This window comes from Oncorhynchus keta, unplaced genomic scaffold, assembly GCF_023373465.1.
Source record: "Oncorhynchus keta strain PuntledgeMale-10-30-2019 unplaced genomic scaffold, Oket_V2 Un_contig_3287_pilon_pilon, whole genome shotgun sequence".
NCBI lineage: Eukaryota > Metazoa > Chordata > Actinopteri > Salmoniformes > Salmonidae > Oncorhynchus > Oncorhynchus keta.
This window is the reverse complement of record NW_026287173.1, coordinates 39,179-66,711: the sequence shown is the minus strand read 5'-3', so window position 1 is coordinate 66,711 and position 27,533 is coordinate 39,179. Positions and strand designations below refer to the sequence as shown.

General features: G+C 55.1%; 1 long non-coding RNA gene and 1 pseudogene across 3 annotated transcripts in view; both read left to right on the top strand.

The window, feature by feature from the left end:
• LOC127923816 (low-density lipoprotein receptor-related protein 6-like) overlaps positions 1–27,533 on the top strand; it is a 96,433-nt pseudogene that overhangs the window by 36,325 nt on the left and 32,575 nt on the right. Inside the window, exons 6-16 of the transcript XR_008115529.1 lie at positions 2,024–2,250; positions 2,644–2,813; positions 4,199–4,370; positions 13,096–13,312; positions 16,533–16,822; positions 18,009–18,235; positions 19,421–19,605; positions 21,386–21,712; positions 23,552–23,569; positions 24,112–24,306; positions 26,026–26,238. The product of XR_008115529.1 is annotated as a low-density lipoprotein receptor-related protein 6-like (transcript). The remainder of the gene's footprint in view (positions 1–2,023; positions 2,251–2,643; positions 2,814–4,198; positions 4,371–13,095; positions 13,313–16,532; positions 16,823–18,008; positions 18,236–19,420; positions 19,606–21,385; positions 21,713–23,551; positions 23,570–24,111; positions 24,307–26,025; positions 26,239–27,533) is intronic.
• Positions 16,963–17,418, top strand: LOC127923818 (uncharacterized). Of its 2 annotated transcripts, none has more exons than XR_008115532.1 (3): positions 16,963–17,107; positions 17,217–17,285; positions 17,393–17,418. It is a non-coding gene; the product is annotated as an uncharacterized LOC127923818 (long non-coding RNA). The 2 variants fall into 2 exon arrangements; XR_008115531.1 differs by having other exon boundaries at positions 17,217–17,330; positions 17,381–17,418.

Here is a 27,533-nt window from a genome sequence, read left to right as displayed (position 1 = left end):
GTAGGGTTGGTGCTGGTTCCTACTGCCTGGGTTAACCCTTTCAGCTGTAGGGTGGTGCTGATTCCTACTGGGTTAACCCTTTCAGCTGTAGGGTTGGTGCTGGTTCCTACTGGGTTAACCCTTTCAGCTGTGGGGTTGGTGCTGGTTCCTACTGGGTTAACCCTTTCAGCTGTAGGGTTGGTGCTGGTTCCTACCGGGTTAACCCTTTCAGCTGTAGGGTTGGTGCTGGTTCCTACCGGGTTAACCCTTTCAGCTGTAGGGTTGGTGCTGGTTCCTACCGGGTTAACCCTTTCAGCTGTAGGGTTGGTGCTGGTTCCTACTGGGTTAACCCTTTCAGCTGTAGGGTTGGTGCTGGTTCCTACTGGGTTAACCCTTTCAGCTGTAGGGTTGGTGCTGGTTCCTACTGGGTTAACCCTTTCAGCTGTAGGGTTGGTGCTGGTTCCTACTGCCTGGGTTAACCCTTTCAGCTGTGGGGTTGGTGCTGGTTCCTACTGGGTTAACCCTTTCAGCTGTTGGGTTGGTGCTGGTTCCTACTGGGTTAACCCTTTCAGCTGGTAACGCCAGAGGTCAGATGGGGTTGGTGCTGGTTCCTACTGCCTTGGTTAACCCTTTCAGCTGTTGGGTTGGTGCTGGTTCCTACTGCCTGGGTTAACCCTTTCAGCTGTAGGGTTGGTGCTGCCCCCCCCTCTTAAGTACTGAGTCACTACGTAGTTCACATGGGCACTGGATGCTATTGTTGCTAGGCACTGGATGCTATTGTTGCTAGGCACTGGATCTCTTCACCCTCCTGTATATCCCTCTCTCTCTCCCCACTCAGCCCCCTCCTGTGGTGTTATCGTGTCCCCACTCAGCCCCCTCCTGTGGTGTTATCGTGTCCCCACTCAGCCCCCTCCTGTGGTGTTATCGTGTCCCCACTCAGCCCTCCTGTGGTGTTATCGTGTCCCCACTCAGCCCCCTCCTGTGGTGTTATCGTGTCCCCACTCAGCCCCCTCCTGTGGTGTTATCGTGTCCCCACTCAGCCCCCTCCTGTGGTGTTATCGTGTCCCCACTCAGCCCCCTCCTGTGGTGTTATCTTGTCCCCACTAGCCCTCCTGTGGTGTTACTGTCCCCACTCAGCCCTCCTGTGGTGTTATCGTGTCCCCACTCAGCCCCCTCCTGTGGTGTTATCGTGTCCCCACTCAGCCCCCTCCTGTGGTGTTATCGTGTCCCCACTCAGCCCTCCTGTGGTGTTATCGTGTCCCCACTCAGCCCCCTCCTGTGGTGTTATCGTGTCCCCACTCAGCCCTCCTGTGGTGTTATCGTGTCCCCACTCAGCCCTCCTGTGGTGTTATCGTGTCCCCACTCAGCCCTCCTGTGGTGTTATCGTGTCCCCACTCAGCCCCCTCCTGTGGTGTTATCGTGTCCCCACTCAGCCCTCCTGTGGTGTTATCGTGTCCCCACTCAGCCCCCTCCTGTGGTGTTATCGTGTCCCCACTCAGCCCCTCCTGTGGTGTTATCGTGTCCCCACTCAGCCCTCCTGTGGTGTTATCGTGTCCCCACTCAGCCCCCTCCTGTGGTGTTATCGTGTCCCCACTCAGCCCTCCTGTGGTGTTATCGTGTCCCCATCAGCCCCCTCCTGTGGTGTTATCGTGTCCCCACTCAGCCCTCCTGTGGTGTTATAGTGTCCCCACTCAGCCCTCCTGTGGTGTTATCGTGTCCCCACTCAGCCCCTCCTGTGGTGTTATCGTGTCCCCACTCAGCCCCCTCCTGTGGTGTTATAGTGTCCCCACTCAGCCCCCTCCTGTGGTGTTATCAGTGTCCCCACTCAGCCCCCTCCTGTGGTGTTATCGTGTCCCCACTCAGCCCCCCTGTGGTGTTATCGTGTCCCCACTCAGCCCCCTCCTGTGGTGTTATCGTGTCCCCACTCAGCCCCCTCCTGTGGTGTTATCGTGTCCCCACTCAGCCCCCTCCTGTGGTGTTATCGTGTCCCCACTCAGCCCTCCTGTGGTGTTATCGTGTCCTCTCCTCTCTCACCCCCATCCAGGTCCCACACAGCTCCTCCTCCTGGCCCGGCGGACTGACCTGCGTCGCATCTCCCTGGATACGCCCGACTTCACCGACATCATCCTCCCGACGGACGACATCCGCCACGCCATCGCCATCGACTATGACCCGGTGGACGGACACATCTATTGGACGGACGACGACGTCCGGGCCATCAGGAGGTCCTACCTGGACGGCTCTGACGCTCAGTTCATCGTCACCTCACAGGTCAGTCATCCTGACCTCAGGTCACTAACAGCTGGGCCAGATAGTTACTACATTTGGTAACAGCAGCAGAGGTCACTAACAGCTGGGCCAGATAGTTACTACATTTGGTAACAGCAGAGATCACTAACAGCTGGGCCAGATAGTTACTACATTTGGTAACAGCAGAGATCACTAACAGCTGGGCCAGATAGTTACTACATTTGGTAACAGCAGAGATCACTAACAGCTGGGCCAGATAGATACTACATTTGGTAACAGCAGAGGTCACTAACAGCTGGGCCAGATAGTTACTACATTTGGTAACAGCAGCAGAGGTCACTAACAGCTGGGCCAGATGGTTACTTCTCTGCAGAGCTGCCTCCAGAGCGACGCTAACCTGATCTTCTCTCTTAGGTGAACCATCCTGACGGCATCGCTGTGGACTGGATCGCCCGGAACCTGTACTGGACGGACACGGGAACGGACCGCATCGAGGTGACACGCCTCAACGGAACCATGAGGAAGATCCTGATATCAGAGGACCTGGACGAGCCACGAGCCATCGTACTGGATCCTGTAGCTGGGTAACTGCTGTCTCTCGACTAACCCTGAACCAGGGCTCTTAATGGATCCTGTCTCTGGGTAACTGCTGTCTCTATACTAACCCTGAACCAGGGCTCTTAATGGATCCTGTAGCTGGGTAACTGCTGTCTCTATACTAACCCTGAACCAGGGCTCTTAATGGATCCTGTCTCTGGGTAACTGCTGTCTCTATACTAACCCTGATCCTGTAGCTGGGTAACTGCTGTCTCTATACTAACCCTGAACCAGGGCTCTTAATGGATCCTGTCTCTGGGTAACTGCTGTCTCTATACTAACCCTGAACCAGGGCTCTTAATGGATCCTGTAGCTGGGTAACTGCTGTCTCTATACTAACCCTGAACCAGGGCTCTTAATGGATCCTGTCTCTGGGTAACTGCTGTCTCTATACTAACCCTGAACCAGGGCTCTTAATGGATCCTGTAGCTGGGTAACTGCTGTCTCTATACTAACCCTGAACCAGGGCTCTTAATGGATCCTGTCTCTGGGTAACTGCTGTCTCTATACTAACCCTGAACCAGGGCTCTTAATGGATCCTGTAGCTGGGTAACTGCTGTCTCTATACTAACCCTGAACCAGGGCTCTTAATGGATCCTGTTGCTGGGTAACTGCTGTCTCTATACTAACCCTGAACCAGGGCTCTTAATGGATCCTGTTGCTGGGTAACTGCTGTCTCTATACTAACCCTGAACCAGGGCTCTTAATGGATCCTATAGCTGGGTAACTGCTGTCTCTATACTAACCCTGAGCCATCATACATGTTGCTGGTAGGGCTCTCCCCTCTCTCTGGTAGGGCTCTCCCCTCTCTCTGGTAGGGCTCTCCCCTCTCTCTGGTAGGGCTCTCCCCTCTCTCTGGTAGGGCTCTCCCCTCTCTCTGGTAGGGCTCTCCCCTCTCTCTGGTCGAGCTCTCCCTCTCTCGGGTAAGGCTCTCCCCTCTCTCTGGTAGGGCTCTCCCTCTCTCTGGTCTGGGCTCTCCCTCTCTCTGGTAGGGCTCTCCCCTCTCTCTGGTAGGGCTCTCCCTCTCTCTGGTAGGGCTCTCCCTCTCTCTGGTAAGGCTCTCCCCTCTCTCTGGTAGGGCTCTCCCCTCTCTCTGGTAGGGCTCTCCCCTCTCTCTGGTAGGGCTCTCCCCTCTCTCTGGTAGGGCTCTCCCCTCTCTCTGGTAGGGCTCTCCCCTCTCTCTGGTAGGGCTCTCCCCTCTCTCTGGTAGGGCTCTCCCCTCTCTCTGGTAGGGCTCTCCCCTCTCTCTGGTAGGGCTCTCCCCTCTCTCTGGTAGGGCTCTCCCCTCTCTCTGGTAGGGCTCTCCCCTCTCTCTGGTAGGGCTCTCCCCTCTCTCTGGTAGCTCATGCTGTTCCCTCTCTGGTCGTTTCAGATACATGTACTGGACAGACTGGGGCGAGGTTCCTAAGATTGAGCGTGCCGACCTGGACGGGACGGAGAGACTAGTGATGGTCAACACCTCCCTGGGCTGGCCCAATGGTCTGGCGCTGGACTACACAGACCGGATGATCTACTGGGGCGACGCCAAGACGGACAAGATAGAGGTATTTCACTTTGTCTACTTTCTATAGGATGGATGGATGAGTGTTTAAGAATGTCTTCCTATCGCCACGTTCAGCCCTCTGCTGTGTTGGCATGTTCCATCGGCTGCCGTGTTGGCATGTTCCATCAGCTGCCGTGTTGGCATGTTCCATCGGCTGCCGTGTTGGCATGTTCCATCAGCTGCCGTGTTGGCATGTTCCATCAGCTGCCGTGTTGGCATGTTCCATCAGCTGCCGTGTTGGCATGTTCCATCAGCTGGTGTGTTGGCATGTTCCATCAGCTGCCGTGTTGGCATGTTCCATCAGCTGCCGTGTTGGCATGTTCCATCGGCTGCCGTGTTGGCATGTTCCATCAGCTGCCGTGTTGGCATGTTCCATCAGCTGCCGTGTTGGCATGTTCCATCGGCTGCCGTGTTGGCATGTTCCATCAGCTGCCGTGTTGGCATGTTCCATCAGCTGCCGTGTTGGCATGTTCCATCAGCTGCCGTGTTGGCATGTTCCATCGGCTGCCGTGTTGGCATGTTCCATCGGCTGCCGTGTTGGCATGTTCCATCGGCTGCCGTGTTGGCATGTTCCATCGGCTGCCGTGTTGGCATGTTCCATCGGCTGCCGTGTTGGCATGTTCCATCGGCTGCCGTGTTGGCATGTTCCATCGGCTGCCGTGTTGGCATGTTCCATCGGCTGCCGTGTTGTGGGGGAGGGGGTCAGCTGTGTTGGCATGTTCCATCGGCTGGTGGGTTGTGGGGGAGGGGGGTCAGCTGTGTTGGCATGTTCCATCGGCTGGTGGGTTGTGGGGAGGGAGGTCAGCTGTGTTGGCATGTTCCATCGGTTGGTGGGTTGTGGGGGAGGGGGGTCAGCTGTGTTGGCATGTTCCATCGGCTGGTGGGTTGTGGGGGAGGGGGTCAGCTGTGTTGGCATGTTCCATCGGTTGGTGGGTTGTGGGGGAGGGGGGTCAGCTGTGTTGGCATGTTCCATCGGTTGGTGGGTTGTGGGGGAGGGGGTCAGCTGTGTTGGCATGTTCCATCGGCTGGTGGGTTGTGGGGGAGGGGGTCAGCTGTGTTGGCATGTTCCATCGGTTGGTGGGTTGTGGGGGAGGGGGTCAGCTGTGTTGGCATGTTCCATCGGCTGGTGGGTTGTGGGGGAGGGGGTCAGCTGTGTTGGCATGTTCCATCGGCTGGTGGGTTGTGGGGGAGGGGGGTCAGCTGTGTTGGCATGTTCCATCGGTTGGTGGGTTGTGGGGGAGGGGGGTCAGCTGTGTTGGCATGTTCCATCGGTTGGTGGGTTGTGGGGAGGGGGTCAGCTGTGTTGGCATGTTCCATCGGCTGGTGGGTTGTGGGGGAGGGGGGTCAGCTGTGTGGAGCGGTGGGTAGCTAGCTGTCTGTCTGCGGGGGGCATCACAGGACCCTCTGCCACTACTCTGCCATCACAGGATCCCCTAGCAGCATCACAGGACCCTCTGCCACTGACGAGGACCCTCTAGCCCTGACACACACACTTCCCCTAGCAGCATCACAGGACCCTCTGCCACTATGAACAGCCTGACACACACACTTCCCCTAGCAGCATCACAGGACCCTCTACCACTATGAACAGCCTGACACACACTTCCCCTAGCAGCATCACAGGACCCTCTACCACTATGAACAGCCTGACACACACACTTCCCCTAGCAGCATCACAGGACCCTCTACCACTATGAGCAGCCTGACACACACACACTTCCCCTAGCAGCATCACAGGACCCTCTACCACTATGAACAGCCTGACACACACTTCCCCTAGCAGCATCACAGGACCCTCTACCACTATGAACAGCCTGACACACACTTCCCCTAGCAGCATCACAGGACCCTCTACCACTATGAGCAGCCTGACACACACACTTCCCCTAGCAGCATCACAGGACCCTCTACCACTATGAACAGCCTGACACACACACTTCCCCTAGCAGCATCACAGGACCCTCTACCACTATGAACAGCCTGACACACACACACTTCCCCTAGCAGCATCACAGGACCCTCTACCACTATGAGCAGCCTGACACACACACTTCCCCTAGCAGCATAAATAAAAAAAAATAACAGGACCATTATCTCAACACCCTCCCTCCTTTTCCGAAGGGAGGTCATATGACCAGGGAGTTATTACCTGATTGGTGGACCGGTTCTGGAAGCGTTCTGGCTCAACGTAGTGTCTCTGGTGGACCGGTTCTGGAGGGTATTGGAAGTGTTCTGGCTCAACGTAGTGTCTCTGGTGGACCGGTTCTGGAGGGCATTGGAAGCGTTCTGGCTCAACGTAGTGTCTCTGGTGGACCGGTTCTGGAGGGTATTGGAAGCGTTCTGGCTCAACGTAGTGTCTCTGGTGGACCGGTTCTGGAGGGCATTGGAAGCGTTCTGGCTCAACGTAGTGTGTCTGGGGGACCGGTTCTGGAGGGCATTAGAAGTGTTCTGGCTCAACGTAGTGTGTCTGGTGGACCGGTTCTGGAGGGCATTAGAAGTGTTCTGGCTCAACGTAGTGTGTCTGGTGGACCGGTTCTGGAGGGCATTAGAAGTGTTCTGGCTCAACGTAGTGTGTCTGGTGGACCGGTTCTGAAGGGCATTGGAAGCATTCTGGCTCATCGTAGTGTCTCTGCGGGACCGGTTCTGAAGCCCTGTTTGCTGTGGCACCATAGATTCTCCTTAGAAGCTGCTACCAAGTTGGTAACATAGAAACGTTGCTTCATAGCAACTCAGACTCTCCATGATGAGATTTTCTCCTTGAAAACATCTTGCTCTTGTAAACATTTAAGACTAGTCTACATCATGGCCAGCTGGATCAGTAAGTTAGTCCAGAGCCCAGGCAGCAGTGCGGTCCTCCTATGAGGTCTAGTCTACATCATGGCCAGCTGGATCAGTACCTCAGTCCAGAGCCCAGGCAGCAGTGTGGTCCTCCTATGAGGTCTAGTCTACATCATGGCCAGCTGGATCAGTACCTCAGTCCAGAGTCCAGGCAGCAGTGCGGTCCTCCTATGAGGACTAGTCTACATCATGGCCAGCTGGATCAGTACCTCATCCCAGAGCCCAGGCATCAGTGAGGTCCAGTCTACATCATGGCCAGCTGGATCAGTACCTCAGTCCAGAGCCCAGGCAGCAGTGAGGGCATCCTATGAGGACTAGTCTACATCATGGCCAGCTGGATCTGTACCTCAGTCCAGAGCCCAGGCAGCAGTGAGGTCATCCTATGAGGACTAGTCTACATCATGGCCAGCTGGATCAGTACCTCAGTCCAGAGCCCAGGCAGCAGTGAGGTCATCCTATGAGGACTAGTCTACATCATGGCCAGCTGGATCTGTACCTCAGTCCAGAGCCCAGGCAGCAGTGAGGTCCTCCTATGAGGACTAGTCTACATCATGGCCAGCTGGATCAGTACCTCAGTCCAGAGCCCAGGCAGCAGTGAGGTCATCCTATGAGGACTAGTCTACATCATGGCCAGCTGGATCAGTACCTCAGTCCAGAGCCCAGGCAGCAGTGAGGTCATCCTATGAGGACTAGTCTACATCATGGCCAGCTGGATCAGTACCTCAGTCCAGAGCCCAGGCAGCAGTGAGGTCTAGTCTACATCATGGCCAGCTGGATCAGTACCTCAACCCAGAGCCCAGGCAGCAGTGAGGTCCTCCTATGAGGACTAGTCTACATCATGGCCAGCTGGATCAGTAAGTCAGTCCAGAGCCCAGGCAGCAGTGAGGTCCAGTCTACATCATGGCCAGCTGGATCAGTACCTCAGTCCAGAGCCCAGGCAGCAGTGAGGTCATCCTATGAGGACTAGTCTACATCATGGCCAGCTGGATCAGTACCTCAGTCCAGAGCCCAGGCAGCAGTGAGGTCCTCCTATGAGGACTAGTCTACATCATGGCCAGCTGGATCAGTACCTCAGTCCAGAGCCCAGGCAGCAGTGAGGTCATCCTATGAGGACTAGTCTACATCATGGCCAGCTGGATCAGTACCTCAGTCCAGAGCCCAGGCAGCAGTGAGGACTAGTCTACATCATGGCCAGCTGGATCAGTACCTCAGTCCAGAGCCCAGGCAGCAGTGAGGTCCAGTCTACATCATGGCCAGCTGGATCAGTACCTCATCCCAGAGCCCAGGCATCAGTGAGGTCCAGTCTACATCATGGCCAGCTGGATCAGTACCTCAGTCCAGAGCCCAGGCAGCAGTGAGGGCATCCTATGAGGACTAGTCTACATCATGGCCAGCTGGATCAGTACCTCAGTCCAGAGCCCAGGCATCAGTGAGGTCCTCCTATGAGGACTAGTCTACATCATGGCCAGCTGGATCAGTACCTCAGTCCAGAGCCCAGGCAGCAGTGAGGTCATCCTATGAGGACTAGTCTACATCATGGCCAGCTGGATCAGTACCTCAGTCCAGAGCCCAGGCAGCAGTGAGGACTAGTCTACATCATGGCCAGCTGGATCAGTACCTCAGTCCAGAGCCCAGGCAGCAGTGAGGTTCTCCTATGAGGTCTAGTCTACATCATGGCCAGCTGGATCAGTACCTCAGTCCAGAGCCCAGGCAGCAGTGAGGTCCAGTCTACATCATGGCCAGCTGGATCCCCCTCAGAAACCCAATCGTAAAATTTCTTCACTTTTCGTGGTGTTGACAGCTGAGCCACCGTGGAGCCTTGGTGACTGGTGGGTACAGATGTAATGCAGGGGAGGGGTCGATGTGAGTCCTACTTCTTTACATTTCCCTCCACGGGGCTCTAACTTCCATATGGAAACGACTAGTTTCAAAGACATCCTTTGTTTTCTACAGTTGGCATCCTCACACAGCATGTCATCATGGTGCAATATGTTCCAACACATCGGCTAGTGCTTGTTGGTTTTAATCTGGGGGCATTGCTCTGCAGCCAACTGCCCCCCCCCCAGGTGGTCCTCCTGGCTTCTGGGTCTGCTAGGTTGGTTGGTGGTGGTAGCCTGGGTTCTGAGTCTGCTCGATTGGTTGGTGGTGGTAGCCTGGGTTCTGGGTCTGCAAGGTTGGTTGGTGGTGGTAGCCTGGGTTCTGGTTCTGCTAGGTTGGTTGGTGGTGGTAGCCTGGGTTCTGGGTCTGCTAGGTTGGTTGGTGGTGGTGGTAACCTGGGTTCTGGGTCTGCTGGTGGTGGTAGCAGCCTGGGTTCTGGGTCTGCTGGTGGTGGTAGCAGCCTGGGTTCTGGGTCTGCTGGTGGTGGTAGCAGCCTGGGTTCTGGGTCTGCTGGTGGTGGTAGCAGCCTGGGTTCTGGGTCTGCTGGTGGTGGTAGCAGCCTGGGTTCTGGGTCTGCTGGTGGTGGTAGCCTGGGTTCTGGGTCTGCTGGTGGTGACAGCCTGGGTTCTGGGTGTGCTCCAGAACGAGGTTTTGATCAAGGTTTTTGCGGGCCAGAGCCACATCTGGTTCTGATATGCTGCCTCCCCTCTAGCTGGGGTTCCCCTCTTTTAGAACAGCCCCAGAATGGAAACACACCCCACTGTGGACACCCCTCTAGCTGGGGTTCCCCTCTTTTAGGTGGCCCCAGAATGCTGGTCACACCCCACTGTGGACACACTCGTTTGTTTTACTATCCTTGTGGGGACCGATATGATTCCCATTCTAAATAATTAGGCCACCTCACTGAGAAAGGACACTGAGTGTTCAACACATCAGGAACACCTTCCTAACATCTGATCCTCCACAGCCTCACTGAGGGGTTCCATGGGTCTGCTGGCCCATGTTGAGCTCCAGTCCTTCCCACAGTGCTGGCCCATGTTGAGCTCCAGTCCTTACAAACAGTGCTGGCCCATGTTGATCTCCAGTGCTTCCCACAGTGCTGGCCCATGTGATCTCCAGTCCTTCCCACAGTGCTGGCCCATGTTGAGCTCCAGTCCTTCCCACAGTGCTGGCCCATGTTGAACTCTAATGCTTCCCACAGTGCTGGCCCATGTTGAGCTCAGTCCCCTGACAGTGCTGGCTGGCCATGTTGATCTCCAGTGCTTCCCACAGTGCTGGCCCATGTTGATCTCCAGTGCTTCCCACCTGGCCCATGTTGATCTGCTTCCCACAGTGCTGGCCCATGTTGATCTCCAGTGCTTCCCACAGTGCTGGCCCATGTTGATCTCAGTCCTTCCCACAGTGCTGGCCCATGTTGATCTCCAGTGCTTCCCACAGTGCTTCCTGGGTTCCCACTGCTGGCCCATGTTGAACTCCAGTCTTCCCACAGTGCTGGCCCATGTTGATCTCAGTCCTTCACCAGTGTTCCCAGTGCTGGCCCATGTTGATCTCCAGTCCTTCCCAGAAAGGGTTCCAGTGCTGGCCCATGTTGATCTCCAGTCCTTCCCACAGTGCTGGCCCATGTTGAACTCCAGTCCTTCCCACAGTGCTGGCCCATGTTGATCTCCAGTGCTTCCCACAGTGCTTCCCACAGTGCTGGCCCATGTTGAGCTCCAGTCCTTCCCACAGTGCTGGCCCATGTTGAACTCCAGTCCTTCCCACAGTGCTGGCCCATGTTGATCTCCAGTCCTTCCCACAGTGCTGGCCCATGTTGAACTCCAGTCCTTCCCACAGTGCTGGCCCATGTTGATCTCCAGTCCTTCCCACAGTGCTGGCCCATGTTGATCTCCAGTGCTTCCCACAGTGCTGGCCCATGTTGAACTCCAGTGCTTCCCACAGTGCTGGCCCATGTTGATCTCCAGTCCTTCCCACAGTGCTGGCCCATGTTGATCTCCAGTGCTTCCCACAGTGCTGGCCCATGTTGAACTCCAGTCCTTCCCACAGTGCTGGCCCATGTTGAACTCTAGTGCTTCCCACAGTGCTGGCCCATGTTGAACTCCAGTCCTTCCCACAGTGCTGGCCCATGTTGATCTCTAGTGCTTCCCACAGTGCTGGCCCATGTTGATCTCCAGTCCTTCCCACAGTGCTGGCCCATGTTGAACTCCAGTGCTTCCCACAGTGCTGGCCCATGTTGAACTCCAGTCCTTCCCACAGTGCTGGCCCATGTTGAACTCCAGTGCTTCCCACAGTGCTGGCCCATGTTGAGCTCCAGTCCTTCCCACAGTGCTGGCCCATGTTGAACTCCAGTCCTTCCCACAGTGCTGGCCCATGTTGATCTCCAGTCCTTCCCACAGTGCTGGCCCATGTTGATCTCCAGTCCTTCCCACAGTGCTGGCCCATGTTGATCTCCAGTGCTTCCCACAGTGCTGGCCCATGTTGAACTCCAGTGCTTCCCACAGTGCTGGCCCATGTTGAGCTCCAGTGCTTCCCACAGTGCTGGCCCATGTTGAACTCCAGTCCTTCCCACAGTGCTGGCCTCAGTCCTTCCCACAGTGCTGGCCCATGTTGAGCTCCAGTGCTTCCCACAGTGCTGGCCCATGTTGAACTCTAGTGCTTCCCACAGTGCTGGCCCATGTTGAGCTCCAGTCCTTCCCACAGTGCTGGCCCATGTTGAGCTCCAGTCTTCCCACAGTGCTGGCCCATGTTGAGCTCCAGTCCTTCCCACAGTGCTGGCCCATGTTGAGCTCCAGTGCTTCCCACAGTGCTGGCCCATGTTGAGCTCTCAGTCCTTCCCACAGTGCTGGCCCATGTTGAGCTCCAGTGGCCACAGTGCTGGCCCATGTTGAACTCCAGTCCTTCCCACAGTGCTGGCCCATGTTGAACTCCAGTCCTTCCCACAGTGCTGGCCCATGTTGTGGCTTCCCACAGTGCTGGCCCATGTTGATCTCCAGTCCTTCCCACAGTGCTGGCCCATGTTGATCTCCAGTCCTTCCCACAGTGCTGGCCCATGTTGAACTCCAGTCCTTCCCACAGTGCTGGCCCATGTTGAGCTCCAGTGCTTCCCACAGTGCTGGCCCATGTTGAGCTCCAGTGCTTCCCACAGTGCTGGCCCATGTTGAGCTCCAGTGCTTCCCACCGTTGTGTGAAGTCGGCAGGAAGTGGATCTCTATTCCGACGAGCTCGTTCCATCTCATCCCACAGATGCTCAGTTAGATTGAGATCTGGTGACTGGGCAGTAAGCTGAATTCACGGTCCTGTTGGTGGAACTGTTCATGGGCACAATCCTGGCCTTGTGGCGTTATCCTGGCCTTGTGGCATTATCCTGGCCTTGTGGCGTTATCCTGGCCTTGTGGCGTTATCCTGGCCTTGTGGCGTTATCCTGGCCTTGTGGCGTTATCCTGGCCTTGTGGCGTTATCCTGGCCTTGTGGCGTTATCCTGGCCTTGTGGCGTTATCCTGGCCTTGTGGCGTTATCCTGGCCTTGTGGCGTTATCCTGGCCTTGTGGCGTTATCCTGGCCTTGTGGCGTTATCCTGGCCTTGTGGCGTTATCCTGGCCTTGTGGCGTTATCCTGGCCTTGTGGCGTTATCCTGGCCTTGTGGCGTTATCCTGGCCTTGTGGCGTTATCCTGGCCTTGTGGCGTTATCCTGGCCGTGTGGCGTTATCCTGGCCTTGTGGCGTTATCCTGGCCTTGTGGCGTTATCCTGGCCGTGTGGCGTTATCCTGGCCGTGTGGCGTTATCCTGGCCTTGTGGCGTTATCCTGGCCGTGTGGCGTTATCCTGGCCATGTGGCGTTATCCTGGCCTTGTGGCGTTATCCTGGCCTTGTGGCATTATCCTGCTGATAAACGTATTAATTCCACTTGACTTGTAAATTTTTGTCCAGCCTGAATTCAAAATGAATTGAATCAAATCTCCCCTTCTCTCTCTCTCTCTCTCTCTCCCCTTCTCTCTCCCCCCTCCCTCTTCCCCAGGTGATGTGTATGGACGGTTCAGGCAGGAGGATCCTGGTAGAAGATAAGCTACCTCACATCTTTGGCTTCACTCTGCTGGGGGACTATGTGTACTGGACAGACTGGCAGAGGCGGAGTATCGAGAGGGTTCACAAACACACCACGGAGAGAGAGTTCATCATAGACCAGCTACCAGACCTGATGGGGCTCAAAGCTACATATGTACACCAGACCTTCGGTAGGTAGCACAGCCTGGACCTGACCCCTGACCCCACGGGGCTCAAAGCTACATATGTACACCAGACCTTCGGTAGGTAACACAGCCTGAACCCTGACCCCACCGGGCTCAAAGCTACATATGTACACAAGACCTTCGGTAGGTAGCACAGCCTGACCCCTGACCTCACGGTGCTCAGTGCTACCAAAACTCCACTCTGTGTAGTTGGACAGGGAGGCCACAGTTTTACATCAGTCTCTGTTCTCCACTCTGTGTAGTTGGACAGGGAGGCCACAGTTTCAGTCTCTGTTCTCCACTCTGTGTAGTTGGACAGGGAAGCCCCAGTTTCAGGCTCTGTTCTCCAGCATTCTGTTTCATACCTGTTTTATTGTTTGGAAATGAAGGCACTATGTCCACACACACATGAAGATGTCATAGGTATTAAGACAGATTAATTTATAGTGTTTATTAGTAGTTAAACGTTAGGTTTCTGGTCCCATATTCATAGCAGACTGATTCCATCCAGCTTGTGACTCTACAAACTTGATGGATGCATTTTGCAGTTAGTTTTGGTCGGCGGCAGACTGTGGGTGGTAGACTGTGGGTGGTAGACTGTGGGTGGTAGACTGTGGGCGGTAGACTGGGTGGTAGACTGTGGGCGGTAGACTGGGTGGTAGACTGTGGGCGGTAGACTGTGGGCGGCAGACTGTGGGCGGTAGACTGTGGGCGGCAGACTGTGGGCGGCAGACTGTGGGCGGCAGACTGTGGGCGGCAGACTGTGGGCGGCAGACTGTGGGCGGCAGGCTGTGGGCGGCAGGCTGTGGGCGGCAGACTGTGGGCGGCAGACTGTGGGCGGCAGACTGTGGGCGGCAGACTGTGGGCGGCAGACTGTGGGCGGCAGACTGTGGGCGGCAGACTGTGGGCGGCAGACTGTGGGCGGTAGACTGTGGGCGGCAGACTGTGGGCGGCAGACTGTGGGCGGTAGACTGTGGGCGGCAGACTGTGGGCGGCTGTGGGCGGCAGACTGTGGGCGGCTGTGGGCGGACTGTGGGCGGCAGACTGTGGGCGGCGGCAGACTGTGGGCGGCAGACTGTGGGCGGTAGACTGTGGGCGGTAGACTGGGCGGTAGACTGTGGGTGGTAGACTGGGCGGTAGACTGTGGGCGGTAGACTGTGGGCGGTAGACTGTGGGCGGTAGACTGTGGGCGATAGACTGTGGGCGGTAGACTGGGTGGTAGACTGGGGCGGCGGACTGTGGGTGGTAGACTGTGGGCGGCAGACTGTGGGTGGGGCGGCAGGCTGTGGGCGGCAGGCTGTGGGCGGTAGGCTGGGGCGGTAGACTGTGGGTGGTAGACTGTGGGTGGTAGACTGTGGGTGGTAGACTGTGGGTGGTAGACTGTGGGTGGTAGACTGTGGGCGGCAGGCTGTGGGCGGCAGGCTGTGGGCGGCAGACTGTGGGCGGGCAGACTGTGGGCGGTGGGCGGTGTGGGCGGCAGACTGTGGGCGGTAGACTGTGGGCGGCAGACTGTGGGCGGCAGACTGTGGGCGGCAGACTGTGGGCGGCAGGCTGTGGGCGGCAGGCTGGGGGGGCGTGGGCAGGCTGTGGGCGGTAGACGACTAATCAGTGATATTTCATCAGTTCACCTAATGCTGCAGACGGTACATCCAGACTGTGGGCGGTAGACTGTGGGCGGCAGGCTGTGGGCGGTAGACTGTGGGCGGCAGACTGTGGGCGGTAGACTGTGGGTGGTAGACTGTGGGCGGCAGACTGTGGGCGGCAGACTGTGGGCGGCAGACTGGGGGCAGACTGGGCGGCAGACTGTGGGCGGCAGACTGTGGGCGGCAGACTGTGGGCGGCAGGCTGTGGGCGGCAGACTGTGGGCGGCAGTCTGTGGGTGGCAGGCTGGGGCGGCAGGCTGTGGGCGGCACTGTGGGCGGCAGGCGGCAGACTGTGGGTGGTAGGCTGTGGGCGGCAGACTGTGGGCGGCAGACTGTGGGCGGCAGACTGTGGGCGGCAGACTGTGGGCGGCAGACTGTGGGCGGCAGACTGTGGGCGGCAGGCTGTGGGCGGCAGGCTGTGGGCGGCAGGCTGTGGGCGGCAGACTGTGGGCGGCAGACTGTGGGCGGTAGGCTGTGGGCGGCAGGCTGTGGGCGGCAGGCTGTGGGCGGTAGACGACTAATCAGTGATATTTCATCAGTTCACCTCAGCTAATGCTCCTGCTCAGACTGTGGGCTCTGTGGGTGCCCTGAGATGGTGATTGTGGGCGGCAGACAGAGAATAAACTGTGGGCGGCATATCCTCTGTCTGTGGGCTCCTCCTACTGGGCCCCTCTGTCTCCTGTGGGCTCCTGTGGGCCTGTGGGTGGCCTCCTCTGTGGGCTCTGTGGGCGGCAGGCTGTGGGCCTACTGTGGGCTCCTCCTCTGTGGGCGGCAGACTGTGGGCTCTGTGGGCGGTCTCCAGACTGCCTCCTAATCAGTGATATCCATCCTCACCTCTAATCCTACTGCCCCCTCTTCTGCCCTGAGATGGTGATTAACAGACAGAGAATAAACTTTATATCCTCTGCCTCCCCTCTTCTTCTCCTCTCTCCTCCTACTGCCTCCCCCTCTCCTCCTCTTCTCCTCCTACTGCCCCCCCCTCTTCTCCTCTCTCCTCCTACTGCCCCCCCTCTTCTCCTCTCTCCTCCTACTGCCTCCCCCTCTTCTCCTCTCTCTCCTCCTACTGCCCCCCCTCTTCTCCTCTCTCCTCCTACTGCCCCCCCCTCTTCTCCTCTCTCTCCTCCTACTGCCTCCCCCTCTTCTCCTACTGCCTCCCCCTCTTCTCCTATCTCTCCTCCTCTCTCTACTGCCTCCCCTCTCTCTCTCCTCTGCCTCCCCCTCTTCTCCCCCTCTGCCTCCCCCTCTCCTCCTACTGCCTCCCCCTCTTCTCCTTCTCTCCCCTCCTCCTACTGCCTCCCCCTCTCCTCCTCTCTCTCCTCCTACTGCCTCCCCCTCTTCTCTCTCTCCTCCTCCTACTGCCTCCCCTCTTCTCCTACTGCCTCCCCCTCTTCTCCTACTGCTCCCCCTCTTCTCCTACTGCCTCCCCCTCTTCTCCTACTGCCTCCCCCTCTTCTCCAACTGCCTCCCCCTCTCCTCCTACTGCCTCCCCCTCCTCTCCTCTTCTCCTCTCTCTCCTCCTACTGCCTCCCCCTCCTCTCCTCTCCCTCCTCCTACTGCCTCCCCCTCCTCTCCTCCTCTCCCAGGTACCAACCTGTGTGCGGAGACGAATGGTGGGTGTAGCCACCTATGCCTGTATAAGCCGGTGGGCGTCCAGTGTGCCTGTCCCATTGGTCTAGAGCTGATAGCTGACCAGTCCACCTGCATCGTACCAGAAGCCTTCCTCCTCTTCTCCCGACACACAGACATCAGACGCATCTCCTTGGAAACCAACAACAACAACGTGGCCATCCCGCTGACCGGGGTTAAAGAGGCGTCTGCACTTGACTTTGACATCACCGACAACCGTATCTACTGGACAGATATCACACTGAAGGTAAGGAGGGAGGTGTCTCTCTCTAACCGTATCTACTGGACAGATATCACACTGAAGGTAAGGAGGGAGGTGTCTCTCTCTAACCGTATCTACTGGACAGATATCACACTGAAGGTAAGGAGGGAGGTGTCTCTCTCTAACCGTATCTACTGGACAGATATCACACTGAAGGTAAGGAGGGAGGTGTCTCTCTCTAACCGTATCTACTGGACAGATATCACACTGAAGGTAAGGAGGGAGGTGTCTCTCTCTAACCGTATCTACTGGACAGATATCACACTGAAGGTAGGAGGAGGTGTCTCTCTCTAACCGTATCTACTGGACAGTATCACACTGAATAGGTAAGGAGGGAGGTGTCTCTCTCCGTATCTACTGGACAGATATCACACTGAAGGTAAGGAGGGAGGTGTCTCTCTCTAACCGTATCTACTGGACAGATATCACACTGAAGGTAAGGAGGGAGGTGTCTCTCTCTAACCGTATCTACTGGACAGATATCACACTGAAGGTCTTCCTGTCTCTCCTAACCGTATCTACTGGACAGATATCACACTGAAGGTAAGGAGGGAGGTGTCTCTCTCTGGCTCCCCTCCATCTTCTCAGGCTGATAAAGCCCAGATTACCCCTCAGTCCTCCCCCTCCTCTCTCCCCTCTCTCCTCTCTCTCCCCTCTCTCCCTCTCCCTCTCCCTCTCTCTCCTCCCTCTCTGTCTCCTCTCCTCTCTCTCTCCCTCTCCCTCTCCTCTCTCCTCTCTCCTCTCTCCTCTCCCCTCTCCCTCTCTCTCTCCTCTCCCCTCTCCTCCTCTCCTCTCTCTCTCCCCTCCTCTCCTCTCCTCTCCTCTCTCTCCTCTTCCTCCTCTCCCTCTCCTCTCCCTCTCCTCTCCTCTCCCTCTCCTCTCCCTCTCCTCCCATCTCTCCCTCTCCCTCTCTCCCTCTCCCCTCTGCCCTCCCATCTCTCCCGTTTCCTCTCCCCTCCCATCTCTCCCGTTTCCTCTCCCCTCCCATCTCTCCCGTTTCCTCTCCCCTCCCATCTCTCCCGTTTCCTCTCCCCTCCCATCTCTCCCGTTTCCTCTCCCCTCCCATCTCTCCTCTCCCTCTCCTCTCCCATCTCTCTCCCTCTCCTCCCTCTCCCCTCCTCTCCCTCTCCCCTCTCCCCTCTCTCCTCTCCCCTCTCCCCTCTCTCTCCAGACAATCAGTCGTGCGTTTATGAACGGCAGTGCTCTGGAACACGTGGTGGAGTTTGGCCTGGACTACCCAGAAGGCATGGCGGTGGACTGGTTGGGGAAGAATCTGTACTGGGCCGACACGGGGACCAATCGTATTGAGGTGGCCAAGCTGGATGGACAGCACAGACAGGTCCTAGTCTGGAAGGATCTGGACAGCCCTCGAGCCCTGGCACTGGACCCTGCTGAGGGGTAGGTAGTGACTCACTCTGAGATTCAGTCTAATCTGGGTTTTAGCTCTCTGACTGGATAACAGTGTTCTGTCTAATCTGGGTTTTAGCTCTCTGACTGGATAACGGTGTTCTGTCTGAGATTCAGTCTAATCTGGGTTTTAGCTCTCTGACTGGATAACGGTGTTCTGTCTGAGATTCAGTCTAATCTGGGTTTTAGCTCTCTGACTGGATAACGGTGTTCTGTCTAATCTGGGTTTTAGCTCTCTGACTGGATAACGGTGTTCTGTCTGAGATTCAGTCTAATCTGGGTTTTAGCTCTCTGACTGGATAACGGTGTTCTGTCTGAGATTCAGTCTAATCTGGGTTTTAGCCCTCTGACTGGATAACAGTGTGTCTCTGGGTTTTAGCTCTCTGACTGGATAACGGTGTTCTGTCTGAGATTCAGTCTAATCTGGGTTTTAGCTCTCTGACTGGATAACAGTGTTCTGTCTAATCTGGGTTTTAGCTCTCTGACTGGATAACGGTGTTCTGTCTGAGATTCCTAATCTGGGTTTTAGATCCAGTAACGGTGTTCTGTCTAATCTGGGTTTTAGCTCTCTGACTGGATAACGGTGTTCTGTCTGAGATTCAGTCTAATCTGGGTTTTAGCTCTCTGACTGGATAACGGTGTTCTGTCTGAGATTCAGTCTAATCTGGGTTTTAGCCCCTCTGACTGGATAACGGTGTTCTGTCTGAGATTCAGTCTAATCTGGGTTTTACCTCTCTGACTGGATAACGGTGTTCTGTCTGAGATTCAGTCTAATCTGGGTTTTACCTCTCTGACTGGATAACGGTGTTCAGTCTAATCTGGGTTTTAGCCCTCTGACTGGATAACAGTGTTCTGTCTGAGATTCAGTCTAATCTGGGTTTTACCTCTCTGACTGGATAACGGTGTTCAGTCTAATCTGGGTTTTAGCCCTCTGACTGGATAACAGTGTTCTGTCTGAGATTCAGTCTAATCTGGGTTTTAGCTCTCTGACTGGATAACGGTGTTCTGTCTGAGATTCAGTCTAATCTGGGTTTTAGCTCTCTGACTGGATAACGGTGTTCTGTCTAATCTGGGTTTTAGCTCTCTGACTGGATAACGGTGTTCTGTCTGAGATTCAGTCTAATCTGGGTTTTAGCTCTCTGTTCTAATGTATCTGACAGTAATGTCTTTTTCTAGGTTTATGTACTGGACAGAGTGGGGTGGGAAGCCCAAGATTGACCGCTCAGCGATGGACGGGACGGGTCGGATCACTCTGGTGCCCAATGTGGGCCGAGCCAACGGGCTGACCATCGACTATGCCGAGAGGCGCCTGTACTGGACTGACCTGGACACGACACTCATAGAGTCCTCCAACATGCTGGGTGAGTTATCTCTCACGCACGCACGCACGCACGCACACACACACACACACGTCTAACTGTTTCCTCTCCTCCTCCTGTCTCCTCCAGGTCTAACTGTTTCCTCTCCTCCTCCTGTCTCCTCCAGGTCTAACTGTTTCCTCTCCTCCTCCTGTCTCCTCCAGGTCTAACTGTTTCCTCTCTCCTCTCCTCCTCCTCCCCCAGGTCTAACTGTTTCCTCTCTCCTCTCCTCCTCCTCCCCCAGGTCTAACTCTTCCCTCTCTCCTCTCCTCCTCCTCCCCCAGGTCTAACTCTTCCCTCTCTCCTCTCCTCCTCCTCCGCCAGGTCTAACTCTTCCCTCTCTCTCCTCTCCTCCAGGTCTAACTGTTCCCTCTCTCTCCTCTCCTCCTCATGTCTCCTCCAGGTCTTAACTGTTTCTCTCCTCCTCCTCCAGGTCTAACTGTTCCCTCTCTCTCTCCTCTCCTCCTCCTTCAGGTCTAACTGTTCCCTCTCTCTCTCCTCTCCTCCTGTCTCCTCCAGGTCTAACTGTTCCCTCTCTCTCCTCTCCTCCTCCTCCTCCTCCTGTCACCTCCAGGTCTAACTGTTCCCTCTCCTCTCCTCCTCCTTCAGGTCTAACTGTTCCCTCTCTCTCCTCTCCTCCTCTCCTCCTCCTCCTCCAGGTCTGACTGCTCCTCCTCCTCCTCCTCCTCCTCCAGGTCTAACTGTTCCTCCTCCTCCTCCTCCTCCAGGTCTAACTGTTCCTCCTCCTCCTCCTCCTCCAGGTCTAACTGTTCCCCCTCTCTCCTCTCCTCCAGGTCTAACTGTTCCCCCTCTCTCCTCTCCTCCAGGTCTAACTGTTCCCTCTCTCTCCTCTCCTCCTCATGTCTCCTCCAGGTCTTAACTGTTTCTCTCCTCCTCCTCCAGGTCTAACTGTTCCCTCTCTCTCTCCTCTCCTCCTCCTCCAGGTCTAACTGTTCCCTCTCCTCTCCTCCTCCTTCAGGTCTAACTGTTCCCTCTCTCTCTCCTCCTCCTCCTCCTCCTCCTCCTCCTCCTCCTCCAGGTCTGACTGCTCCTCCTCCTCCTCCTCCTCCTCCAGGTCTAACTGTTCCCCCTCTCTCCTCTCCTCCATGTCTAACTGTTCCCCCTCTCTCCTCTCCTCCAGGTCTAACTGTTCCCTCTCTCTCCTCTCCTCCTCATGTCTCCTCCAGGTCTTAACTGTTTCTCTCCTCCTCCTTCAGGTCTAACTGTTCCCTCTCTCTCTCCTCTCCTCCTCCTTCAGGTCTAACTGTTCCCTCTCTCTCTCCTCTCCTCCTGTCTCCTCCAGGTCTAACTGTTCCCTCTCTCTCCTCCTCCTCCTCCTCCTCCTCCTCCTGTCACCTCCAGGTCTAACTGTTCCCTCTCCTCTCCTCCTCCTTCAGGTCTAACTGTTCCCCTCTCTCTCCTCCTCCTCCTCCTCCTCCTCCTCCAGGTCTGACTGCTTCCTCCTCCTCCAGGTCCTGTTCTCCTCCAGGTCTAACTGTTCCCCCTCTCACCTCTCCTCCTCCTCCAGGTCTAACTCTTCCCTCTCCTCTCCTCCTCCTCTTGTCCTCCAGGTCTAACTGTTCCCCCTCTCCTCTCTCCTCCAGGTCTAACTGTTCCCCCTCTCTCCTCTCCTCCAGGTCTAACTGTTCCCCCTCTCACCTCTCCTCCTCCCCCAGGTCTAACTCTTCCCTCTCCTCTCCTCCTCCTCCAGGTCTAACTCTTCCCTCTCCTCCTCCTCCTCCTGTCTCCTCCAGGTCTAACTGTTCCTCCTCTGCTCCCCCAGGTCTGGAGCGTGAGGTTATAGCCGACGACCTCCCCCACCCCTTTGGTCTGACCCAGTACCAGGACTACATCTATTGGACGGACTGGTCTCAGCGCAGCATCGAACGGGCCAATAAGACATCGGGCCAGAACCGTACGGTCATCCAGGGTCACCTAGACTACGTGATGGACATCTTGGTCTTCCACTCGTCACGCCAGGGGGGCTGGAACGCCTGCGCCTCCACCAATGGGCAATGCTCACACCTCTGTCTGGCTGTACCAATCAGCAGCTTCGTCTGTGGATGTCCCGCCCACTTCTCCCTCAACAATGACAACAAGACCTGCAGTGGTGAGAGACGAGCACGCACACACACACACACGGTACTAGGTCTGTAACTGGGCTTGTAGCTCCCACGGCATAGCCAAGAAAAACAGCCACAGGCCATTATTCCTCCTCCACCAAACTTTACATTGGGGCAGGTAGTGTTCCCCTGGCATCCTCCTAACCCAGATCTGTCCGTCAGATGGTGAAGCGTGATTCATCGCTCCAGACAAAGTGTTTCCACTGCCTGAGGGCTGAACACCCCTCCAGCCAACACTTGGCATTGAGCATGGTGATCTGAGGCTTGGCATTGTCATGGGATCTGCTTGGCCATGAGCATGGTGATCTGATTTGGCATGAAGCATGGTGACAAACAGTTTTTGTGTTGCTTCCAGAGGCAGTTTGGAACTCAGTGAGCATGCTGAGAGGCTTGGCATTGAGCATGAGTGATCTGAGGCTTGGAATTGGCATGGTGATCTGAGGCTTGGCATTGAGCATGAGTGATCTGAGGCTTGGCATTGGCATGGTGATCTGAGGCTTGGCAGTGAGCGTTTTAACCGGGGCAGTTTGGAACTCGGTAGTGGGCGTTGCTTCCAGAGGCAGTTTGGAACTCGGTAGTGGGCGTTGCTTCCAGAGGCAGTTTGGAACTCGGTAGTGGGCGTTGCTTCCAGAGGCAGTTTGGAACTCGGTAGTGGGCGTTGCTTCCAGAGGCAGTTTGGAACTCGGTAGTGGGCGTTGCTTCCAGAGGCAGTTTGGAACTCGGTAGTGGGCGTTGCTTCCAGAGGCAGTTTGGAACTCGGTAGTGGGCGTTGCTTCCAGGGGCAGTTTGGAACTCGGTAGTGGGCGTTGCTTCCAGAGGCAGTTTGGAACTCGGTAGTGGGCGTTGCTTCCAGAGGCAGTTTGGAACTCGGTAGTGGGCGTTGCTTCCAGAGGCAGTTTGGAACTCGGTAGTGGGCGTTGCTTCCAGAGGCAGTTTGGAACTCGGTAGTGGGCGTTGCTTCCAGAGGCAGTTTGGAACTCGGTAGTGGGCGTTGCTTGAGCATCTGGAACTCTGAGTGGGCTGCTTCCAGAGGCAGTTTGGAACTTGTAGTGGGCGTTGCTTCCAGAAACCCAGTTCATGAAGCTCCAGACAAACAGCTTTTGTGTTGCTTCCAGAGTCAGTTTGGAACTCGGTAGTGGGCGTCGTTTCCAGAGGCAGTTTGGAACTCGGTAGTGGGCGTTGCTTCCAGAGGCAGTTTGGAACTCGGTAGTGGGCGTTGCAACCGAGGACAGAGTGTTTTTACTTGCTGCACTCAGCGGTTTCTGTGAGCTTGTGTGGTCTACCACTTCCCGGGTGAGCCGTTGTTGCTCCTAGTCGTTTTCCACTTCACAATAACAGCACTTACAGTTGACCGGGGCAGCTCTAGCAGAGCAGAAATTTGACAAACTGACTTGTTGGAAAGGTGACATCCTATGAAAGTCACTGAGCTCTTCAGTAGGGGTCATTCTACTGACAATGTTTGTCTATGGAGATTGCATGGCCGTGTGCTCAATTTTATACACCTGTCAGCAAGGCTGTGGCTGAAACAGCCAAATCCACTCATTTGAAGGGGTGTTGACATACTGCTGGTCATATACTGTAGATGCCCCTACAGCTATGCTGACCAGGGGAGAGAGAACCCACTGGACCACCCACTGTGATCATATATATGCCATTTAGCAGACGCTTTTTCATTACTCAGACATCACATGCTTGATTCTCTCTCTGTCTCTGTCCCTTTCCCTCTTCATATCTCTCCTCTCTCTTTGTTTTTCTTTCTCTCTCATTCATTTCTCATCAAAATTAATTGTTGTAATGGTCTCTTCCCCCTCCTCCTCCTCCTCCAGCCCCTACGTCGTTCCTCTGTCTCTCTCTCCATTCATCTCTCATCCAAAGTAATTGTTTTAATGGTCTCTTCCCCCTCCTCCTCCTCCAGCCCCTACGTCGTTCCTCTGTCTCTCTCTCCATTCATCTCTCATCCAAAGTAATTGTTGTAATGGTCTCTTCCCCTCCTCCTCCTCCTCCAGCCCCTACGTCGTTCCTCTGTTCTCTCTCATTCATTTCTCATCCAAAGTAATTGTTGTAATGGTCTCTTCCCCTCCTCCTCCTCCTCCAGCCCCTATCGAGTCGTTCCTCTGTCTCTCTCTCCATTCATCTCTCATCCAAAGTAATTGTTTCCTAATGGTCTCTTCCCCCTCCTCCTCCTCCTCCAGCCCCTATCAGAGTATGAGTTGACTGACTGTCTCTCTCTCAGATTCATTGACTCTCATCCAAAGTAATTGTTGTAATGGTCTCTTCCCCTGTTCCTCCTCCAGAGCCTGACGCCTGTTCCTCCCATCCTGTTCCTCCTATCAGAGTCAAAATTAATTGTTGTTCCTCCTATGGTCTCTTGTTCCTCCAGCCAGAGTATGTTCCTCTTGTTCAGTGACAGCCATTAACCGGATGGTGATGGATGAGCATCAGTCTCCTGACATCATCCTTCCCCTTCACAGTCTGAGGAATGTCAGGGCTGAGTTGACTGACGACCTGTTCCTCCTATAAGACAACTGTACTGGATCGACTCCAAACAGAACTATCCTCAGAGCGAGTTGACTGACGGCCTGTTCCTCCTATGGTATGAGTGACTGACACCTGTTCCTCCTATCAGACCCTTTGCCTCCCTGACCTCCTACATCAGGGAGTTGACTGACGGCCTGTTCCTCCTATCAGAGTATGAGTTGACTGACGGCCTGTTCCTCCTATCAGAGTATGAGTTGACTGACGGCCTGTTCCTCCTATCAGAGTATGAGTTGACTGACGGCCTGTTCCTCCTATCAGAGTATGAGTTGACTGACGGCCTGTTCCTCCTATCAGAGTATGAGTTGACTGACGGCCTGTTCCTCCTATCAGAGTATGAGTTGACTGACTGCCTGTTCCTCCTATCAGAGTATGAGTTGACTGACGGCCTGTTCCTCCTATCAGAGTATGAGTTGACTGACGGCCTGTTCCTCCTATCCTATCAGAGTATGAGTTGACTGACGGCCTGTTCCTCCTATCCTATCAGAGTATGAGTTGACTGACGGCCTGTTCCTCCTATCAGAGTATGATTTGACTGACGGCCTGTTCCTCCTATCAGAGTATGAGTTGACTGACGGCCTGTTCCTCCTATCAGAGTATGAGTTGACTGACGGCCTGTTCCTCCTATCAGAGTATGAGTTGACTGACGGCCTGTTCCTCCTATCAGAGTATGAGTTGACTGACGGCCTGTTCCTCCTATCAGAGTATGAGTTGACTGACGGCCTGTTCCTCCTATCAGAGTATGAGTTGACTGACGGCCTGTTCCTCCTATCAGAGTATGAGTTGACTGACGGCCTGTTCCTCCTATCAGAGTATGAGTTGACTGACGGCCTGTTCCTCCTATCCTATCAGAGTATGAGTATGAGTTGACTGAGTATGGCCTGTTCCTCCTATCCTATCAGAGTATGAGTTGACTGACGGCCTGTTCCTCCTATCAGAGTATGAGTTGACTGACGGCCTGTTCCTCCTATCAGAGTATGAGTATGAGTTGACAGAGTGAGTTGACTGACGCCTGTTCCTCCTATCAGAGTATGAGTTGACTGACGGCCTGTTCCTCCTATCAGAGCATGAGTTGACTGACGGCCTGTTCCTCCTATCAGAGTATGAGTTGACTGACGGCCTGTTCCTCCTATCAGAGTATGAGTTGACTGACTGCCTGTTCCTCCTATCAGAGTATGAGTTGACTGACGGCCTGTTCCTCCTATCAGAGTATGAGTTGACTGACGGCCTGTTGAGTTGACCTCCTATCAGAGTATGAGTTGACTGACGGCCTGTTCCTCCTATCAGAGTATGAGTTGACTGACGGCCTGTTCCTCCTATCAGAGTATGAGTTGACTGACGGCCTGTTCCTCCTATCAGAGTATGAGTTGACTGACGGCCTGTTCCTCCTATCAGAGTATGAGTTGACTGACTGGCCTGTTCCTCCTATCAGAGTATGAGTTGACTGACGGCCTGTTCCTCCTATCAGAGTATGAGTTGACTGACGGCCTGTTCCTCCTATCAGAGTATGAGTTGACTGACGGCCTGTTCCTCCTATCAGATGTATGAGTTGACTGACTGACGGCCTGTTCCTCCTATCAGAGTATGAGTTGACTGACGGCCTGTTCCTCCTATCAGAGTATGAGTTGACTGACGGCCTGTTCCTCCTATCAGAGTATGAGTTGACTGACGGCCTGTTCCTCCTATCAGAGTATGAGTTGACTGACTGCCTGTTCCTCCTATCAGAGTATGAGTTGACTGACTGCCTGTTCCTCCTATCCTATAGAGTGATGACGGTGGTGTGGAGCCAAGTGGGCGGTCCTAACCTGGGCCTCCAGCCGTTTGACCTGAGCATCGACATCTACAGCCGCTTCATCTACTGGACCAGCGAGGTCACTAATGTCATTAACGTGACGAGGACAGACGGCAGCCGGGTGGGAGTGGTGCTGAGAGGAGAACACGACAGACCCAGAGCCATCGTGGTCAACCCAGAGCGAGGGTTAGTAGTTGAAGAAACGCTCTGTGATGTCTCTCTTCCTCTGTTTTGTGCGGTCACAGACAGACTCCTGTCCCAGACGGGGGGCCTTGTTCCTCGTCGTGTTTTGACTTGGCCTGTACGACTGATTCATCCAGATGAAATGTGAAAAGTATAATAACCGTTCCTGGTAGAAATGAAACGGAACGGTTTGGAGAATATGGCACAAATGATTAGACCAAAGACGAGGACACAACACGAGACTGAATCCAAAACATCACACTGTTGATTTGATGGCCATTTTACATGTACTGTACCCTTCACCTCGTGTTGATAACGACATCCTGGGATAATGTGGGGTAGGACTGTTCCTGGGATAATGTGGGGTAGGACTGTTCCTGGGATAATGTGGGGTAGGACTGTTCCTGGGATAATGTGGGGTAGGACTGTTCCTGGGATAATGTGGGGTAGGACTGTTCCTGGGATAATGTGGGGTAGGACTGTTCCTGGGATAATGTGGGGTAGGACTGTTCCTGGGATAATGTGGGGTAGGACTGTTCCTGGGATAATGTGGGGTAGGACTGTTCCTGGGATAATGTGGGGTAGGACTGTTCCTGGGATAATGTGGGGTAGGACTGTTCCTGGGATAATGTGGGGTAGGACTGTTCCTGGGATAATGTGGGGTAGGACTGTTCCTGGGATAATGTGGGGTAGGACTGTTCCTGGGATAATGTGGGGTAGGACTGTTCCTGGGATAATGTGGGGTAGGACTGTTCCTGGGATAATGTGGGGTAGGACTGTTCCTGGGATAATGTGGGGTAGGACTGTTCCTGGGATAATGTGGGGTAGGACTGTTCCTGGGATAATGTGGGGTAGGACTGTTCCTGGGATAATGTGGGGTAGGACTGTTCCTGGGATAATGTGGGGTAGGACTGTTCCTGGGATAATGTGGGGTAGGACTGTTCCTGGGATAATGTGGGGTAGGACTGTTCCTGGGATAATGTGGGGTAGGACCGTTCCTGGGATAATGTGGGGTAGGACTGTTCCTGGGATAATGTGGGGTAGGACTGTTCCTGGGATAATGTGGGGTAGGACTGTTCCTGGGATAATGTGGGGTAGGACTGTTCCTGGGATAATGTGGGGTGGGGCCGTTCCTGGGATAATGTGGGGTAGGACCGTTCCTGGGATAATGTGGGGTAGGACCGTTCCTGGGATAATGTAGGGTAGGACTGTTCCTGGGACAGTGTGGGGTAGGTGCACCATAAGACAAATACTGTTATGTACCTCTCCAGATGTACACAGCCGTCATGTCTGTTAAT